This window comes from Microcaecilia unicolor, chromosome 10, assembly GCF_901765095.1.
Source record: "Microcaecilia unicolor chromosome 10, aMicUni1.1, whole genome shotgun sequence".
Classification (NCBI taxonomy): Eukaryota; Metazoa; Chordata; class Amphibia; order Gymnophiona; family Siphonopidae; genus Microcaecilia; species Microcaecilia unicolor.
In genome coordinates, this window is record NC_044040.1 from 212,095,828 (window position 1) to 212,112,199 (window position 16,372).

Sequence of the window (16,372 nt, forward strand, 5' to 3'; positions counted from 1 at the left end):
AATTCCTTGGACGGAAAAGGACTAACCTAGAGGTTTTACCACTATTAGACACGTTGTTCTATCCCTGCTGGCTGTTCTTAGGTTTTATGCATCCTTTGAACGTACAAATGCCAGAAACACAGCTTCATCCTTTCTGTCATGTAAGAGCAGTTCCCAAACGATGTAAAGGTGGTCAGTGAAGCAAACTCTTCTCAAAGAAAACAAGTCTACCGCTGAACGATTCTCCAGGTTTAATTGCATTAGATAATTACAGTTGAGGACAGCTCAGTCTGTGCAGACTCTAAGATAACAAGGACTTGGGACCTTCAGCTTGACAGCACAAAAGAAAACATTGAATATAATTAAGATAAAAGTAAACATTACGGTTAATCTACAACCAGGAAAAAATGCACTAACAGAGTTACTTAAGTAGTGGAATTACAGCCTACTCCTAGATAAAATGTATTCAAAGCAGGAAGAGCCTCATTGCTAGAAATTTTTTTTTTTTTTTTTTTTTTGTGGGCTTCTACCTTCCAGACGTCCCATAATCATGAAATAGACTAGACTGTATGCTTCATGGAGAAATGACTCTCTTGTGTATATATTTGAAGGCTCTGTATCTTATAACACTAAAGAACTGATATGTAGTCAGAATAGTAACCAGCAGTGTGGAACTGCTACAAACTCAACCCAGTTCTGAAACCAATAGGCAAGATTCCAAGAATTCTATTCCCAATAAACTGAAAGTCAAATGTAATTACTACTACTACTAATAATAATAATAATAATAAATATAATAATAATAACCCCACCATGGCATATCACTTTGCTGTGGTGGTAGAGCTTGTGTGGTCCAGTGATATTGAGAGATATGCTGGTGGGGGCCTAATTCTTGGAAGGGTCACCCAAGCCAGAAAGGTTTCAACTAAGACCCAGACTAATTGCACCCCACAACCCCTTTTTTATAAAATGTTTAAATCATTTATTAAAGCCACAAAAGATCAATAACAACATAACATCAGCAGTAGCAAATCCAAAGCCTTTCGGAAATCATTAAAGACCAATCTGTTCAAGAAGGCTTACCAGAACAATCCAACCTAAATACCTGAACCCTGCAACACAACAAAACTTGAAGCAGGACAGGACACCTAATCCTTCATCCCCAACTACCTAAGACACTCTGTTACTCATGAACTTTAACGCAATTACCACTCTGTATTTCTGACACCGGAATTGGCTTTCACCATCACGGTCCTATGTAAACCACATTGAGCCTGCAAATAGGTGGGAAAATGTGGGATACAAATGCAACAAATAAATAAATAAATTCATAGCTATGACCTACAACTAAGACCCAAGTGGCAAATTTATCCAGTTTTACCCCCTTCCCCCCGCAGAACCATCTAGTACAATAACACAAGCTAGCCAGATCTAATCCCCACAACCCATTTAATTATGGATATTGATTTGTAAACCACCTACCACATTAGATAATACGGATAAATTTACAGTTGTGAAAACTCAAAAACGATATTCCATACTAGATTGGCCATCTCCCAGGCCAATAAGAACTGCGTCTGAGAAGTTGTCAAGGTGATCAGGCCAGGCATTGCAAAGTGATCGGAAGATAAGCAAAAACAAAACAAAAAAAAAATTGGATTTTTGCTGAAAACGGGATGATCAGGATATACTACTTTGATTCAAAACTCTCAGCAAGAATATTTCAAAAATGAATGTAGCAATTTGGAAGGGAAAGAACCTAGAATCATCCACTCTTGAACAAAGGGTTATGAATCAGCAACAGTTGATACTTAAAACAAATGTCTTCGCATTGGAACATGAATCAAATAGTCATAAGAAAACGCAGAACAGATGGAAATCAGTGACATTGGCTCTCCCAATCTGCAAATGGAAGTAGAAAAAGAAAAGCAGGAGTTGTAAGAAACTGATTTTTTTTCTAGGCAAGAAAATGCAGCAATTTGTAGAGACAAGTAACCCGAACTGAGTGAGAAGCAAAAAGAATTTATTTATTATTTATTTATTTATTTATTGCATTTGTATCCCACATTTTACCACCTATTTGCAGGCTCAATGTGGCTTACATAGTTTTGTTAACAACGTCATTCCAAGATATCAGATACAGTTAGTATTGTGCAGAGATTAAGTAGGGAAGAGAGAAGAAAGAAGGGAGTGATTAGGGTAGTTATAGAGGTGGATTTTCATAACTGAGTGGGTTGGTGAGGTGAATTAGTGAGGTTATCGGTTATCGGTTATCGGTTCTCATTGTAGGCTTTGTTGAAGAAGTATGTCTTCAGAGATTTGCGAAAGATAGTTATTTCGTTGATTGTTTTCAGGTCTGTAGGTAGTGCGTTCCAAAGTCAAAGAAAAATGATCTGAATTGACATAAAGATCAGGATTGCCAGTATTGAGACAAACAAACAAGATAACCTTATTGGAGAGCCTTCAAAACATAAACAAGGCATTAGAGACCATTACAACATCAACCTTTGGAGATACAAAATGAGCTATTTTAATTGCACTGTTTATATTGTCACTAATGAACTTGGATACAAAATTAAAGAATGAAAGCAAGCCAAGAAAAGCAGACCTAGATGGAAAATTCACTCAGAACTGAAAGTCAAGAAACGTTGGGCAAACCTAAGCAATTTGAAACACATCAAATAAGGAAAACTAAAAAGGGAGATAATGACACTAGACCTGAAAAGATAATACAACATTGGATCCAAGACCATAAACTGAGGTTCAGGAAGAACTTCGACAAAGGATTGTTGCATTATCAAAAAAGAAAGAAACTAAATGCTAGAATGGTCATGTGAAACAATACAAACAAAATTTGCAATTCAAGTCAAATCAATTCTTGTTCTAGAGAAATACTGACTCTAAATACTGTGAAAATGAAACAAAAAATGTTTCTAAACCCAACAAGGAGGAAATTTTACATTTCTGGAGAGGATACCCCCTAGAACAAAAGACAGCACAATGGATTCACAATATAGATCATGAACTGAAAGGAAAACGTATGGAAAACTTAAGTATAACAGAGGATATGGATCACAAGCAGTTGAAGAAAATCAAGAACTTCAGTTCACCTGGGAGTGATGAGTTGCATGGATTCTGGCTCAAATATGTGACTAAAACAATGCACAACGGGTGTGGATTATCAAAGCACTAATGCAAAATCTAATACTACTACTACTACTACTTAACATTTCTAAAGCGCTACTAGGGTTACGCAGCTCTGTACAATTTACATAGAGGGACAGTCCCTGCTCAAAAGAGCTTACAATCTAGTAGACAAGTGAACGGTCAAATCGGGGCAGTTTGGAGTTACTGAACGGTAAGGTGCCGAACGCAGCAATGAAGAGGTGGGCTTTAAGCAGAGACTTGAAGATGGGCAGGGAGGGGGCTTGGCGTAAGGGCTCAGGAAGGTTGTTCCAAGCATAGGGTGAGGCGAGGCAGAATGAGCGAAGCCTGGAGTTGGCGGTGGTGGAGAAGGGTACAGAGCGGAGGGATTTGTCCTGTGAACGGAGGTTTCTGGCGGGAACGTAAGGGGAAATGAGGGTAGAAAGGTAGTGAGGGGTGGCGGCAGACTGAGTGCAGGAAATCCACTGAACAAAAAATAAGTGTTATACCAAAAGGAAGGAAAAAGCCTCAAAGATCTAAATGATCTCATGCTCTTTCATCATTGGCAAAAAAAAAACAACCTTCCATTTTTTGATATAAGTACTTCAAAATCTTCAAATTCGTTTCAATTATTATTTTTCATTAAACATAATTGTGTCCAATGTCAAAAAGCAACCAATCTGAACCAAAGCACTTATCTTTTGGCACTCCCAGGCATTTCTGGCATTTTTCCAGCAACAGAAAAGGCTACTTTGACCAGTTTTTGTGATAAAGTCCCTAATAATCACATTGGTGAAAGTTTAGAGGGCTAACTGGAAGCTAGAATTCTCTTCATCCTCTCAAAATAGAACATGGAAAAGAAAATAAGATGATACCTTTTTTATTGGACATAACTTAATACATTTCTTCATTAGCTTTCGAAGGTTGCCCTTCTTCGTCAGATCGGAAATAAGCAAATGTGCTAGCTGACAGTGTATATAAGTGAAAACATTCAAGCATTACTATGAAAGTAATATAGATACCATTGGAGATTCTACATGGAATGTTGCTACTATTGGAGATTCTACATGGAATGTTGCTATTCCACTAGCAACATTCCATGTAGAAGTCGACCCTTGTAGATCACCAATGTGGCCGCGCAGGCTTCTGCTTCTGTGAGTCTGACGTCCTGCACGTACGTGCAGGACGTCAGACTCACAGAAACAGAAGCCTGCACAGCCTTCTACATGGAATGTTGCTAGTGGAATAGCAACATTCCATGTAGAATCTCCAATAGTAGCAACATTCCATGTAGAATCTCCAATGGTATCTATTTTACTGTCATAGTAATGCTTGAATGTTTTCACTTATATACACTGTCAGCTAGCACATTTGCTTATTTCCGATCTGAGGAAGAAGGGCAACCTTCGAAAGCTAATCAAGAAATGTATTAAGTTATGTCCAATAAAAAAGGTATCATCTTATTTTCTTTTCCATGTTTTATTTTGTTTGATTTCTATTGATAACCTTAAGAGTGGACTAACACGGCTACCACACTCCTCTTCATCCTCTCAAAATCAGCAGTGCTATTCTTATAAAGAAAATGTCTAAAGTGGAATATCAGGAAGTTACTTTAATGTAGGTCAATCAAAATCTTGAGAACCTGGACAGTCAACTTCCCTCTTCAAGCAGCCATGTTCCTCGTCTTTCAGTCATGGCAGTGCCGCATAACAAAGCAGAGATCTAGAAAAATTTGGATAAGAAGAACAAGAGGAATTTATACATTTATCCAATCCTCTCGACATGAGGAAGTTACTTCCATGAAATACTGCAGATTTCAAAACAGGCCTTCCTTCCTGTTTATAGCATGGATAGGCAGCAAAACAGTTCACAAGATTTACTCTTAGAGATGCGACTGACTGTGGACAGTCTGGGCATTACTCAGTTGTTGGAACAAATTCAGGCTGAAGATTTATCAAAAGAATTTTGCCTCGGACTTAATAGTTCCTTAATGAGAAAAATTAAAATCCTAATTTGGGTTGAAGGGGAAGAGTAATTGTGTGTTTGCCTTGATATTAAAAAGCATTCTAGATCTATGAGCTCATTAGGGAATTTAGAATAAAAGCTGATTTTAATATTCTGGAATCATCTTATCCAATATTTAGACAATTGTTTATTTATTTGATGGCTGTGAACTTTTGTTTTTGTGTCTGTACTTGTGGGAACTCCTCTCTGTCTTTTTGAGGGCTTAATGGGAAAATGGTGGAAATTTGACTTCGTATAATGCCAGGGTTTATTTTGATTAGGTTTTTCATCATTGTCATTTCTTTATTTCGGATAATACTTTGTAAGGGCACCCTCAGCACCCTTATGAGAGGCATGTGTCTTCACCCAAGAAGCACAGGTGTATTAGGATAGCATCACACCAGTGAGTGGTGTCCGAGTTTGGTGAGTAGGAATAAGAATCACTTCATAGAAGGGAAAGGGAAATGGGACTTGATGTACCGCCTTTCTGTGGTATTTTGCAACTATAATCAAAGTGGTTTACACAGTGTGCTTTTACTAGCAAAAAAAGTGCTAGGCCACTCTTCAGGGGTGAGGTGATCACTAATGGACCTACCCCACAATTGCCAGGTCCCCTGTAACCAGTCACAGAATCCATGACAAGGCAAAATTGGTGTGTAGAGCCTGAGCTCATTCATTAAAACTTGGGGTCCATGGGTCAATTTTAGCAGATAATGGAAAAGGTGCCGGTACTCAGTACCCCCACAAAAAAGCCCTGGGTTTACATATATTCAGGTACTTATTTTGTATCTGGGGCAATGGAGGATTAAGTGACTTGCCCAGAGTCACAAGGAGCTGCAGTGGGAATCGAACTGAGTACCCCAGGATCAAAGTCCACTGCACTAACCACTAGGCTACTACTCCACTAGCAACATTCCATGTAGAAGCCTGCCCTTGCAGATCAGCAATGCGGCCGCGCAGGCTTCTGTTTCTGTGAGTCTGACGTCCTGCACATGCATCACTTTGCACTTGCTCACATTAAACATCATCTGCCATTTAGACGCCCAGTCTCCCAGTCTCGTAAGGTCCTCTTGTAATTTTTCACAATCCTCCCGCGATTTAACGACTTTGAATAATTTTGTGTCATCAGCAAATTTAATTACCTCACTAGTTACTCCCATCTCTAGGTCATTTATAAATGTGTTAAAAAAAGCAGCAGTCCCAACACAGACCCCTGGGGAACCCCACTAACAACCCTTCTCCATTGAGAATACTGACCATTTAACCCTACTCTCTGTTTTCTATCTTTTAACCAGTTTTTAATCCACAATAGGACACTACCTCCTATCCCATGACTCTTCAATTTCCTCTGGAGTCTTTCACGAGGTACTTTGTCAAACGCCTTCTGAAAATCCAGATACACAATATCAACCGGCTCACCTTTTCTGTGAAAAGTAAAGAGGTTACCAGTTACACTGACCTTTGTTAGCTTACTCAGAAGCCAGAGTCCTTTCAGACATGTAACTCAAGACTGAGACATTTTGTTTAGACAAGACAGGACAGGTAAAATCATTAGGAGATCTGAAGCATCCTCAGAAGCAGTTGACACATCGGCTTCCTAACCTCATTCTGAGATGCTGCTTTCTGTTTGCCCTTAATTCAGTACATGGTCCTTCCTCATCTTTCTAATGACTCATCGATACCATGCTCTTTTCTAACCTTGGGTTTTGAGGGGATTAAGTACAAAGACTAGATTTAAGCACCAGGGCTTTCATGCTTCACTCCCTGAACAGACTTTTTTAAAGACTTCTTTTTACAGCACAGTTTCTCCCCACCTTCCCAATAAATAATTAAAAAGTTGTGTTACAGTAGTTACCGTTGCTCTTCCTTTGCGTCAATGAAATGGAGGCTCCACCGAGGGTAAGTCTGGTGCCTATTTTTAGGCATCAAGAACCTGTCTATTTGGAGTCTATTCTACAAAGAAAAATTGGCATCTCCTTTTCTTTATAAAATACGAGTACAGCCAGTCAAATTCGTGTCTCTATTTTAGGCGTGAACATTTACAACGATATGTATTGTGACAAGGCTAGCTCCCAGGGCCCCGCAGAGAGGCAGTTAATCCCCGAACGACGATTCCCAGAAGCCCTTGCAAGAAGGAGAGAGGAGGGTAGCCCCAAAAGGGTGGAACGGATTCCCAACCCCAGCAGGGGGAGCAGTGGCTCAGTGCTAGGTGAGTCAGTTACTCCATTCACCACTAGAGGGAGAAGGGGAGGTGAAGCTGAGTCCCTTGACTGCATCGCCAGTATATAAATCCCCCCAGCTGTGAGAGAAGGGGAGAGATTTCCTGGTGACTCCCAGCCACCCCGGACAGAGAGGAAACTGATAGAGAGAGAAGGAGGAGGAGGACGGAAAGGGCCTGCCACTGGAGCTTCCCTGAGGGGGGGGAGGGAAGAGTAAGCTGCCATGGAGCGTGAGAATGTAAATGCAGCCCTGTCCAGCACATGAAGGCAGTGTGAGAGGCCACAGGAGTGTGGTGCTGTCAGGTAGGAGGAAAACTGCCAGCCTTTGACTGATCCCTTCTGAGGGAAGAGGGGAAGGTAGTGCAAAGGAAGTGGGCTTGAACTGTTAAGGAACTGAATTTTGGCTGGAGTATTGAACCCGGCCTGAACCCTGTTTGTAAACTGCATTTTAATTTTGGGAGTGGAATTGAATTGAATTGAGAATAAAACACTTTGGCCCTAAGTCCAAATGGCAGTCTTGTTCTTTACCGTAAACCGGTGAGCCTAACAGGGCTGCCGGCACCAACACAGAGCAGAGGAAGCGGAACCCCTTTATTTTATTTATTTATTTATTATTACATTTATATCCCACATTTCACCACTGATAGCAGGCTCAAAGTGGCTACAGTATGTAACATAGTAAATGACGGCAGATAAAGACCTGTACGGTCCATCCAGTCTGCCCAACAAGATAAACTCATTTTACATGGTATAGGATACTTTATACCTGAGTTTGATTTGTCCTTGCCATTCTCAGAGCACAGACTGTAGAAGTCTGTCCAGCATTGTTCTTCTACTAAAAGTTCTGAAGATTCTGGAATCCTAAAGAGTTACAAGATTCCGGAATCCCAGTTAGTAGCAACATTCCATGTAGAACCCCAAAGAGTAACATAGTAAATGACGGCAGATAAAGACCTGAACGGTCCATCCAGTCTGCCCAACAAGATAAACTCATTTTACATGGTATGTGATACTTTATACCTGAGTTTGATTTGTCCTTGCCGTTCTCAGGGTACAGACCGTAGAAGTCTGCCCAGCACTGTTCCTGTACTAAAAGTTCTGAATATTCTGGAATCCTAAAGAGTTACAAGATTCCGGAATCCCAGTTAGTAGCAACATTCCATGTAGAACCCCAAAGAGTAACATAGTAACATAGTAAATGACGGCAGATAAAGACCTGAACGGTCTATCCAGTCTGCCCAACAAGATAAACTCATTTTACATGGTATGTGATACTTTATACCTGAGTTTGATTTGTCCTTGCCGTTCTCAGGGTACAGACCGTAGAAGTCTGCCCAGCACTGTTCCTGTACTAAAAGTTCTGAATATTCTGGAATCCTAAAGAGTTACAAGATTCCGGAATCCCAGTTAGTAGCAACATTCCATGTAGAACCCCAAAGAGTAACATAGTAACATAGTAAATGACGGCAGATAAAGACCTGAACGGTCCATCCAGTCTGCCCAACAAGATAAACTCATTTTACATGGTATGTGATACTTTATACCTGAGTTTGATTTGTCCTTGCCGTTATCAGGGCACAGACCGTAGAAGTCTGCCCAGCACTGTTCCTGTACTGAGTCTAATGTCGAAGCCCATTAAAATTTACACTCCAGCCCATCCCTTATCTATTCAGTCACGATCAGGGCGTAGACCGTAGAAGTCTGCCCAGCTCCCGTTTTGTTTCCAATTACCGGCGTCGCCACCCAATCCCCGCTAAGATTCCACAGAACCATTCCTTCTAAACCCAAGATTATAGTATGTTACAATCTATGGGGTCCTTTTACCAAGCTTCGGTAAAAAATTGGCCTTAGCGTATCCTTATGCAGGTCATTCCTGCGTGCTAAGGCCATTTTTCTTGTATGGGTAAAATGGCCGCTTGTTCTATTTTGTGCTAATTTCCTCATTAGTAAATGGCCATTCCACTTGAACCCCTACTCTCACCTATTTTGTAGATGGTAAGAGATCACACATTAATCGTACATATGTAGGATCACATCATACCTTATGCTATGAGTTTATCTTCTTGGGCAGACTGGATGGACTGTACAGATCTTTGTCTGCCAACATCTACTATGTTAGCTATGTGTGGCCAGGGGGGGCCTGGGCCCCTATAGATTTGGCCCTGGACCCCCCTCCCACCGCCAACCCTCCCCCACCGTGGGCTAATTTTCCTGGCGGGGGACCCCAATCCCCCCCAGCCGAGGAGGTCCTCTTCTTCCCGCGAAGGCTTTGTTCTGCTTCTGACGTCCTGCACGTCAAGATCAATGATTGTACCACCAGAAGTAGGAATGAATCCATCTACGTCGTCTAAGTTTTAAGAAAATATTTTCTTTACTAAGGGGTCCTTTCACAAAGGTGTGATGAAAAATGGCCTGCGGTAGTGTAGGTGCGGGTTTTGGACGCGCACAGAATCATTTTTCAGCGCACCTGTAAAAAAGGCCTTTTTTAAAAATGTTTGCTGAAAATGGACGTGCAACAAAATCAAAATTGCCGCGAGTTCATTTTGGGTCTGAGACCTTACTGCCAGCCATAGACCTAGCAATAGAGAAATTGGGCGGTAATGACCTATGTGTGTCAGATGCCACTTGGCACGCGTCCGCTACAAGCGCCAGAAAATAAAAAGTATATTTCAGACACTCGTAGCGGGCGGGCGCCAAAATTGAAATTACTGCAAGGGCCACGCGGTAACCGGGTGGTAAGTCCAATTTGGCACGCATTGGGCGCTCATAGGCACCTGCGCAGCTTAGTAAAAGGGGCCCTATGTGGCGGTAAGGACTAACACATGCTTACCGCATGCTAAAAGGCACACGCTTGGAACATGCTCAGGCATTCCATGGTAGTTCTAGGATTGGTACGTGCCAGTCCCACGCTAAAAGATTTAAAATATTATTTTAGTGGAGGGGGGGTTGTTTGGGGTGAAGATTAGGCATGCCCTGCACTGATCGGTTAGCGCAGGCAAATCACTGCACACTGCCAATTAGCATGGGGTTAGCACATAAGCCCTTACCGCCTACAAAATAGGGAATGGTAGGACTCACACACTAATTGAGAAATTAGCTCGTGGCCATTAATGAAAAAAAAGAAATTGGAGCCAGTTAACAACTGCACTAAAGGACCCTTTTACTAAAGGGTTGCCACGCGGCAATCCGGAACTATTGCCGGCCTAACGAGGCCTTCGACAGTAGTTCCATCTCAAGCGAACCCCACTCAGAGGCGTAGCCAGACCTTGATGTGGGAGGGAGCCAGAGCCCGAGGTAGGGGGCACATTTTGGTCACCACCTTGCCGCTGCTCCCCCCTCCGCCGCCCACTGCTGCCGCTGTACATCTTGGCTGGTGGGGGTCCCCAACCCTCGCCAGCTGAAGCACCGCAATTTCACTAAAAGGAGTGTGCCTGACATGAGGGAAAGAGAGAGCAGGGCAGGCAATGCGGGGGCACCAGAGACCAGCGCTGGAGGAAGTCTTCAGCTGGTGGGGGTTGGGGACCCTCGCCAGCCAACCAGGGGCCCAGAGCAAATTTGGGGGGCCCAGGCCCCCGTGGCCCCACCTAGCTATGCCAGTGACCCAATTTCTGGTGCTACTTAAAATTATTCTGTATTTTCTAGAATGGCACTAACCCAACTTGGCACTGACCAGTTACCACTGGGTTACCATGGGAGCCCTTACCACCACCTCAGTGGGTTGCAGTAAGGGCTCCCACACCTCACCCCACCCCTACCCCTGCATGGGCATGTGGTAAGAATAATCTTACCGCATGGTCATCTCTTTTTTTAGGGGCATTTTACCCGCTGCGGTATAAAAGGCCCTGGCGCATGGCGAAAACAGTCCCCTAAAAATGTCCTCAGTGGGCGGAAACCCATGAGCTAGAAATAGCACAAGTCACTTTTTGGTGCAAGTTTGTAAAAGGCCCCTAAATTATTGACTTGAGGTTCCATACACAGCGCAGAATCTAATATCACTCCCAGGGCTCCAGAAGTGCCCTGAAGTTTCTGAAACGATATTACTGACATTTGCATATTTTGTTGTTATCGTGATTGCTTTGAGATGTGAAACTGGTTATTTTAAAGTTCCAAAAGCTCTTAAAAGAATTGTTTGAGGTCATGACCTGAAAGGATGAAGAGGAAGAAGATGGTGATTGAGGTTAAGGTTATTTGGCTCGGTTGTTTCGAATCGCAGTTCTAAATGATTTTTTCCATGTACAAATGGGAGAATTACACATCATTATTAATTATAAAGAGTGTCCTGACAGCACTGGTTCCTCTCTCTAGTTATTTAAGTTATATTTAAACAGGTGGATCTAGTGTGTTTTCTGGCGTTGGGTTGATTTGAAAACAACCTGAAATACATAAATGATATTTCTTTAGGATTTTGGGTGGGTTTGAAAGGCAAAAAGCCACCAAACTAAACTGCTATTGTCGATGTTTAACAAGTATATTTTTCAAATTTGCCACATTGATCATTAATCAAAACGTTCTCATGTCATTTCACAACGACACCACGTTCCCCAGATTCCTTCTTTCCCACTGTAAATCTGAACGTGTAACCCTAGAACAGAGGATGGCCTGTCTCACCGTGTCTGCCGTGCACCTGATGCTCTCCACACGCACCTGCGCTGAGCTATTATTAACATTGATAACATGTTGGCTGGAGTAACCCGGAGACAATGAAGAGGGCCGCTCCTGTTGACTCACTGCTTTTCAACTCTGCTCTGAATTCTGGAACTGAATGAAAACTCCCACACTCGGTGCCAGGCCTCAGTTACTCTGCAGCACAGGAATGCGGACTGCATCGTACAACACTCTAGCGCTGAAGCACCTCGGTCGGCACACTATCAGATTTTCATTCAGGGCTCCTTTTACTGAACTGTGGGGGGAAAAAAGGGCCCTGTGTTAGTGACGGGGGGGGGGGGGGTCTTTTTTCACGCGTGCCAGGGCCATTTTCGCCGCAGTGGGTAAAAAGCCTCTCAAAAATTGACCACGCGGCAAGATAAGTCTTACTGCACGGCCATGCGGCGGGGAGCACTTACCGCTACCCATTTGAGATGGCGGTAAGGGCTCCCTTGGTAACTCGGCAGTAAATGGGCAGCTCGCAGAAATGCCCAATTACCGCGGGGTTAGCATCGTACTATAAAAAACGTTTCCAGCAAGATGGAAATGGCACGCGCTCAAGCCAGAACTACCACCAGCAGACGTTTTGGGCCGGCGGTATTCCCTTAGCCTGAGGTAAGCCCGCATTCGGCCTACCAATACTTTGTAAAAGGGCCCCTCAATGAGGTACTTGGCACGGATGCCCCTGCTCTGGAATTGCCCCTTGTACAGACTGGGAATTTAGCTGCTAGTGTCGCTACAGAATACTGCACATACATGTGTGAATGTGTTCTCTCCTCTCCAGGAGCGTAGCCAGACCTGCCATTTCAGGTGGGCCCCGAGTTAAACTGGTTGGGCCCTTCCCATCCTCATACATATATACATTTTTTTAACCTTTCCCTCTGACCCTGCAGCCCATCTCTCCCTCTTCCCATCCATCCCCCTGCCCCTAGTCACACCCATTCTTGCCTCAGGCCCACCCAGCTTAGAGGTAGGCCGTTGAAGGGGCTGTTCAGAGAGAGAAAGAGAGAGAGACAGGTAGATGCTGAGTGTGTGTGTGGGGGGAAGTGGCAGTTGCGTTGCCACCAGCGGAGAAGAGAGAGAGGATGAGGTACTGCCATTGAGGTGTTTTTTTTGGGGGGGGGGGGGAGGTACTAGACTGTGAGCCTGAGGCAAGAATGGGTGGGCCTGTGCCCACCCAGGCCCACTCATAGCTATGCCACTGGTCCTCTCCCACCCTTCTTGTTTCTACTTGTAAACATGAGTAAATCAGTGAGACCTGCTGCCAGTCCGACTAGATACACGAAAGTAAATATCCGTTAGCAAGCAGTCGGTGAGAGCTGTTTCTTGGACCTACTTTAATAGATTTCCGGCTTCGTTTCATCTAATGCGCTCCCTTCATTACTTCAGTGCATATTTAAATTAGAACATGGCCTGCGGTTATTAATCTCTTGTGAGTCAATATTCAAAGCAATTCAACCAGTCAGGAATGGCTCTGGCCAGTTAAATCGCTTGTTTGGTGTTCGGTTAGCGCTTATCTCAACACTGTCTTATTTTGGGGGGCGGAGTCAGCAATTGTACCGATATAATCGGCATTTAACTGGCCAAGGGATAAATAGGGCTGCATGAAAGTCAGTTCTATCTTTATGTGGTAACCCGTAGCCGGTTAATTGCTGAATATTGCACTTAACTAGCTATGCTCTAGCCGTCGCCACAAACCCGGAAATTCAATGCCGAAGACTGGTCAAAGCCTGGCATTGAATTTGTGGGAATAACACCAACAGCAGTCTGAAAAATGGCTGAATATCAGGTCCATAATATATTACTGCAACCAAGGGGCGGAATGACCATTGGGACAATAAGGCAGTGACTGAGGGCCCATGACAGTAGGCTGCCCACTCCCCCCTAGGATTCATCTAGTTTAACCTCTTTTGATAGGTGGTTAGGGGCCAATGCCCGGGGGCTCAGATTGCTGTCCGTCCACCCCTGCTGTAACCAATTCTCCAGCACTTTGATATCATAAATGTGATCAGAGAGGTACCGTTGTGTTAAAATAACATTTATTTATTTTTATGTATTTGTTACATTTGTACCCCACATTTTCCCACCTATTTGCAGGCTAATTGATAGGTTTGAGTCCTTTCCCATCCAAAATAACACTCAAGAACTAAACACTACCCCCCCCCCCCCAATATTCAGGCCATTGTGGTCAATGATCCTACCGGTGCTGACCACTCTGAACTGAATCTCACCTGGATATTCAATGCCATATTCAGATTGGTGCCCAATTAACTGGCTATGTAAAGTACGGACAGCCTTTCTGCCATCTTAACTTTATCTGGACACTTACCTGGTTAGTGGACTGAAAATTGCAACTAACCCCCTCATTCTATAACTTGGTGACTTCATTTATGCACTAACCTCTAGTGCCTATATATGGCATTCAAATTTGGGCCTGCTGCTGAGATGGACATGCAAATTAATCGACTAATGAGCTCTTAACCATCAATAATTGGGTGCCAACAACCAACTACTGATGTTCAATGACACTCATTAAAATTTACGCACATCTGGCTGCATGCTATTCTATAAGGCAGGGTGCCCAACTCCCACAGCTCGTATCCTAAAAAGGGGCGTGACCATAGGAAGGGCACCTAACTTGGGTGCCAGCATTTACACTAGGATTCAGCAGGCGTAACTCTGGCACCCAAAGTTAGGTACAGCTGCCCATTATAGAATAACGCTTAGTCCCGATTGCCCCCCCCCCCCCCATTTCTGAGAGCCATTTATAGAATTTCCCCCTCGGTGTGCGCATAAGTTAGAGAATATTAGCTGTCGTACCCATGACTGTTCCAGTTACACACGCAAGCGCTAGATGGGCAATAAGGGAAGGATTCTATAAATGGCGCTCAAAATTCAGTGCCGGAAAATATCAGTGCTAAACGCGACTCTGAAAGGGCAAACCCCCCTTTATAGAATCATGCTTCGTACTGATTTCCATGCCTAACTTTGAGTACCAGACTTATGCCTGCTGAAAGCTGGTTTAAATGCTGTCATCCAAGTTAGGCCCGCTGAGGCAGTCAGTAGAAACGTGCATAGTTATAGTTATAGTTTATTGCATTTCCTATACCGCTGTAGCTGGCGAGCAGAGCAGAATGGTTTACAATTTAAAATATCCATTTAAACATAAAAAAAAGAAAAAAACAACTACAATAATAATAGGCAAAAACATACAAGAGGAAAAGGAACAAAGGTCAAACAGGATAGTAAAAGCTAGGAGAGCCGAACTACAGTTACGACTGCTGACAACCATCCCCATACGCCTGGGGAAAAAGCCACGTTTTTAGTTCACTTTTGAACTTCTTAAAAGAACGATTATCACGTAAAGATAAAGGCAATCCGTTCCAAACAAGAAAAACGAAAGCTGACCGTCTAGTAGATTCAAGATGAGCGAGTTCGGGACTGGGAAGAACCAAGCAAGCAATAGTCACATAAAAATCGTAGCAGCCTAGCCGGGAGTATGGAATGGTAAGATGGGCTAAATAATCAAAAGGCCTTGAAAGAAAGAGTAACCACTTTGTGGATGATTCATTGATTAACCGGTAGCCAGTGGTGCATTTTTAGAAGTGGAGTAATGTCATCTCTACAGCGAGCATTACAAAGGAGACGGACGGCAGTGTTTCTAAAGACTGGACTTTCTTTAATGTACTGGAATGCCCCGACACGACCCCTTTTGAGTTACATGCTATTACAGTTAGACACCATGCCTTATAGAACAACACGCAACCTGATGTGCGTGCAGCTTTTAAAGGGTGCCAATTAATGTCAATGATTGGTTGTTACAACCCAATTATTGACGTTAATTAGCTCATTAGCCAATTAATTTGTGCACACATCTCAAAAGCGCACTTAAATTTTGGTGCACAAATCTAGGCACCATATATAGAATCCGGGGATAACAGTATTCTCTACCTTTAGTGGGCAACTTGCTTAGCATGTAAATGCAAGGGGGTGCACAGAGGGAGGCGCATGAGTGGGAAATGGGCGTGTCCAACATTTAGTAGCGAAGGACAGAGTCAAAGTACACACCACAAAGGCAAAACAAAACAAAGCACCAAGGGCCATCAAGATGGGACAGTCAAGAGTTTTTTGATGAACTCGACATGGGCTGTGTTTCGCCATCAAGCGCCTGCATCAGGGGTCAAACCAAGAAGTCCAAACTCTTGACAATATGCCGAAAAATGATCTTGCAGCTCGTGAGGCTAAAGAACCAGAACTGATCTGGAAGAACCTCTGGAAGGTTATAAACGCATTGTTACAACCCGATGTCCTCAAAATATTCTGGTTCTTTAGTCTTATGAGCTGCAAGACCATTTTTTTATTTTATTTTGTGTAATGTTATT